Source organism: Trachymyrmex septentrionalis, unplaced genomic scaffold, assembly GCF_001594115.1.
Source record: "Trachymyrmex septentrionalis isolate Tsep2-gDNA-1 unplaced genomic scaffold, Tsep1.0 scaffold2, whole genome shotgun sequence".
NCBI classification, from domain to species: Eukaryota; Metazoa; Arthropoda; class Insecta; order Hymenoptera; family Formicidae; genus Trachymyrmex; species Trachymyrmex septentrionalis.
Window position 1 is genome coordinate 383176 of NW_017305179.1, and position 5834 is coordinate 389009.

Sequence of the window (5834 nt, forward strand, 5' to 3'; positions counted from 1 at the left end):
ATGTGGCCAGTATTCATAGTTCATCTTTATTTCGAGACTATATCTTAAGTAATGTCTTAAAATACTAATACGGCTCTGTGATTGGCTCATGATATCTTAAGACTGTACTTAAAACGATCTTAAATATAAAAATCGACTTTAGCCATTGAAAAATTAAAATACCTCAAGGATTCTTCTGGATGTGATCTGTAAATTTTAAAATATCGCCGGGTCTATTCGTTTTATCCGTGTAACACGTAGTATTATTAATATTTAATATTACGTTGCATCTTTAAAGATGAGAAATGTAAATATGATAGAAACGTAAAGTTCGGTACGCATACAGTAAAAGTAAATAATTCAACATAACAATATTACCGGAAGTACCTTCTAATCAGCTCTATCGTTTAAACGAACATGCAGTTACTTACGAAATTGTGTTATATGCTACGTCGACAAAAATTGGCACAAGTACCACTCACTGATTCCTCCAAATTGTATTTTTTCCACCCCTTTGAAAAATTTAACTCTTTGCACAGCTTAGGTGTATATAATTCTCAACCCTCTTGAAATATCAGAGTTCATGCTCTTTTTAAAGGATGCAAAGATTAGCGTCGCGGTGATATTCAAGACTTAAAAGAGATTCAACTACGTGTTGTTTGAAGTTTATATTGGTACAACGATCTTATCATATTTAAGTTGCTAATCCGTCTCGTCTGCGAATTTATAATTCCGAAGAAGTTTACGTTTTCTCAAGTATTCCATGTTGGAGCTTGTCTTACCTGCTGTTACGTTATTTCTTCAAGACGCTAAACATTGCTTGCCAGTGTCTTCAAGGTAAATAAATCAACTCTGCCTTGGGTCGTGCTTGGAGAGAAGGAGAAGTGCAGGAGGTACTTCAAAAGCTATCTTTTAGTTGTCGACTACACGAACTCGTCTCGAAACTATATGGAAACCGCACATTGCTACGCTAAATATGAGCCGCCCGACATTTTTGTACACCGTTTATTTTTAACATTTACAATCAACATCTCTTTCGTTTGTCAATTATACACGTATAATGTCATATAATACAGTAACGCTTCTGCAATACATATACATGGATATACTCCTCCGGGCGGAGATGGGGAGGAAAGGGAGAGGGTGAGTCAGGGGACGCTTTGCTTTTTACATGTTTAATAAGTTATTCTACGTAATTAGGTAAGTCACCCCGTGCGTTTGGGACGCGCAACATTAAGTACGCCATTTTGGTCTCCAAGCGGGAAAATGAACGACGATCTCGGTTTGGTTGGAGGATCGTATTCGCTAATTTTTATTCGAGCCTCGAGACTTCGCATTTTCGTATTCGCATGACACAGATTGGCTGTCGACTCGCGATTTTATAATACTTTGCAACGAAACAACGTCATTCTGCGAGGAGTGATAGATCCTTGGATGCACGAGCTTCTTGAGAAATTGATAAAATTCATTCGTTTTAGATTTTAAAAAAATTCGTCAAAGGCAAGAAGGAAATAATTTTGCAAATTGCATGGAATGTGTATGAAAAAGATTTATGAAGATTCTTTACGTCGACAAGAAACAACACGCAGTGATCCCAAAAAACTTTCTTTTGCTTCAGTCATTTATGTTGCAATTCTAAAAAATATTTATTTTATACAATCTACAAGACTCTTAACAGGATTTCCAAAATTCTTTCTCTTAAGAGTTCCTCGAACACGAAGCTACGCGCATAAAGATCAACAAGGACACTTGTGGTAGTAGAATAAGCACAAGTATCCCCTTTCACCCCAAGAACGACGAGCGTTTTCATCCTAAAGGATATATATTATATATACACATAGTCTTATCTTATTATTTCCTCCTCTTCGCGACTAATTATCTAATATACAATAGAGCACACTTTATGATATGTATAGGTTTCTCGTTGCGTCGCCGATTACAACGTACGTTGATTGATATGTAAATGATAAGTGGCCGTCTTATGAGAGCATTCTCATAAGCTATTATATAATGTCTACTAGTTTCTCCCACATTCTCGACTCCACATTCGCGGCTCCTCCACCTGTCTTAAATTCGTACAAAAAAAAAAAAAAAACGATGGGAGATCAACCTCGAAGCACAAATATCTATATCGAGACAAACGAATTTATTATAACGCTCGATCGGAACAAAGTGTAGATGAATGACCGATAATTATTGAAATCCACAATTTCTCTTATTATCTTAGTTTCTTGAGTGTAAATATAAAGAAACGCATAAAAATGTAAGAGACGCGAAAACTCAGGAAAGCAAGAAATCAAAGACTTACGTTTCAGATTTATAATGTAATGTATTAATGAAGTATTCCCATTTAAGAACCAAGAAGATTCGTCCCGTAGACGTCAACAATTAAAGTCTACGACGAGGACGAAGTAAAACGATTAAAAACTCGAGAGACCATTAAAGCCCTCCTTATCATCATTCATGCAAATCGAGAAATGGAGATACGCAAATCTCCGTATTTCAAAATATTGGAGTTCCAAACTGCGAACGGTTTGAAACGAGTCAAGACGATTGTCTCTCTCGACTCCGAAGAGAACTCGCCGGAAAATTCACGAATGGCTGAAAAGGGAAACGGTGCTGCGTAGAAAAATAATTCGCGATACTTATGTTCGTGATACTTTCGTATTCCTGGCGCGAGAAGCGAGACGGCGGATGCTTCGCACGCGGTTCATTGTAGCGCGATACTTTCGTGCTTCGATAGGAATATAATAAGGATAATAATTTCATCGCGCGGCGCGCATCTTCACGAGCTTGTCGTCCACGAGCGTCACGGATTAGCCAGCCGGCGTGCTCGTCATCGTCTCTAATATCCGTGAGTGAAAGTACGCGGAGCTTAACGGACGGACGGACGAACGGAAGTGCATGGGAGATGGCATGCTGCACAGCGAGTGCATCTCCACGAGTATCTCCTTCCCTCCTTCACGATCTCGTGTCGCATAGCGAGCTCCGTTCCTCACGTTTCGAATCGCGCCGTCGCGTCGCACGCTCGTAATTTCACCTCCGTACGGCATCTCCGACTTAACGAGCGGATAATACGGCGACACGCGGCGGAAAACGGCTAGGCCACTTCCGGCAAATCGCCGGAGATCCGTGAAACCCCCCCCCTCTTTTCTTCGAGGGTATTTTCAATTCCGCTGGAGGCGGAACACACCGCGGAAGAAGAGACGTTCGTGAACGAAGAGACGCGCGTGATCTTGAATGCAGAACGAAGTGCCAAGCGATTTGAACGAGTTACCTCGGAAAGAAATCCTCCGATCGTGAACAGTTTTTCCGGAAAGTGAAAAGAAAATATGGACACGTCTGTATGCAGGATGTCCCAAAATTCGCGACTCGAAGCACTAGAAAAGAGAAATTTCGGAAAATTGAGTAAAAAAGTTATTTGTAAATTTTTATTTTAAGCATATATAGTTTCTGTATAAAAATTTAAATACAGTCAATTACTGAATGTGTTACTGTGTGTACTATGGCTGTGATAATATATTTAAGATAGATAAGATTAAAAGAGCAATAACAAAGAAAGAAAGATAGAAGTAATAAACAATTTAAAGTAGGGGAGAGGAAGGTATGGATGGATGAGTGAGATAGGAACGACGATTGTAAGGCAAATTCCCTCTTTGTAAATACTGAAGAGAATGAAATTCTATTCTATTCTATTCTAATATAGCCAAGATTACAGACTACGTATAGATGGACATCTGTCAGTATTAGTGAATGCGCTAGAGAACGCTTACTAATACTACCGAGATTCTACGGATAGATGGCCATCTAAATGTGGTCTGTAACCGACTATATTTACACTGACTTCCCTTATTATCTCAAAAATTATCGCCTGAAATAAAAATTTACTAATAACTAATATTAGACTTGATTTGTCAAAAATTTTCTTGCTATAGTATTTTGAGTCGCTAACTTTGGGACGCCCTGTATAATATTCTACAACATAAAATACTTGAAATAAAATTAATACTTTACGAAAATGACACACGCACACACATGCATGCACACGCGTGCATATACACTCACACACATACAAAGAGATAATATTTTTTTAATGACTTAATGCTTTAGAATATTATATCAGGGACTTCTATTGTATGCAAATTCGCTGCGTCGTTGAAGTACAAGAAGCCCTTTAAAATTTCCTGACATTTGAACTGTAAACACGTTATTTTCCTTCGTTTTCTTGATATGATGTTAAAGTTATTTAAAAGCACCTTCGTCCAACATTATTTGATATCTGATGTCGATATTAAAATTTCTGATATCTCAAACATATATATATAAGTGTTCCATGTACTTTCATATCTACTATCTGTCTACGAGTTGAACGAATTAACAATCTTGCACATTTAAAAATTTAACACGGAGGCAGGTCTCTTAACGCGAGTCCATCGACGAGCGGAAAATCCTCTAACGGGAATAAAAACGCGTCTTTGTGAACTAGAAAAATATACTCGGTTCACACGCTACTCTAGAAACAACCGATACGCATTCTGTCTGGAGGAAAATGGTAGGTAACTATTTTGCAAGCACGATGAACGGGACCGATCAATTATTCGCGCAACGATGTTGAACGGAAAACGATCGCACGCGAGCGACGACACGCTCGAAAACTTAATCGCGTTGAATTTTGCAGGATCGCCAAAGTCAGACGCTTATCACAATTCGTCGGGTGAGTAGGAACTAAGTACAAAAACGCTGTACTGTCTGTACGAAATTATCTAAAGTATCTCATCCCGTCATTACGCACACAACGTCGCGTTTCGAGATCCGAGAGGGTCCAATCTTCACGAGTGAGTTTGAAATTTCTCATCATTCGGAAAACGGTTTGGGGCCGTCAATCGTAGAAATCCTCTAATCAAAGTCTGGCCATAAGATAGCAACCTACGTTTGAGCAAGATAACATTTTTTTTTCATGCTGCATAAGAAAAGAATAAGTGTATCATGTAAAAAAAAAAAACAACAAATTTTATAAGCCAATGTGACGCTACGAGAAATTTGCCATCCAACCAGAAATTCGATCCACAAATTATATTCAACTACCATTATGCGCAATGTTACACCTGGTACTCTTACTCTCTGAAACTTCTAGAGTGAAAGCTCACTCAGAAAAGTGAAACCTCACTCTTAAAGATTGAAAATTGAGCCATTCTTTTCCAAGACTTGCTAATTTTCACTCCTTAGAGTGAGATTCCACTTCAAAGAATATAGAAAGTGCGTCATGTCTTTCCTCACTCGCAATTTTGATGAAAAATGTCGGCCACGACATTTGTCATGGCCACTCTAATTAAAGGATCTCTGGAGACTGTAATCAATCGGAAACGAATCTGCGCGAAAAACAATGGATCCAAGTAGCAAAGTTATGTTAAATGACGTCTTAATAATGTCTTAATGACATCTTTAAAACGTTAGTAAAATGTTATTAAAACCTTTCTACTTCGTTCTTATTTATGTTTCAGTTCAACATGAGAGGTAACAATTTTGAAAAATACTTCTTGTCCTTTTTAATTATGTCACATCCCACTCTTCATACTTACGTTTAATTATTTTTCTAATGGAGTTTATTCAAAAACAATCAGTTTTTAGATTTCAATATTCCTTGAACGTCGACGTTAGTCTCGAAACGCGATGTTCTCATCCTTTGGCGGCAAATGATATATAATACATGAGCAATCAGATATAACGAGCGTAAATATATTACATATTTTTCTAGGCGTTTTATGCGTATTGCGTATAGCGACCTCGATATCGGTGCTATAATATAATGTTCACACACACACACACACACACACACATATATATATATATATAAT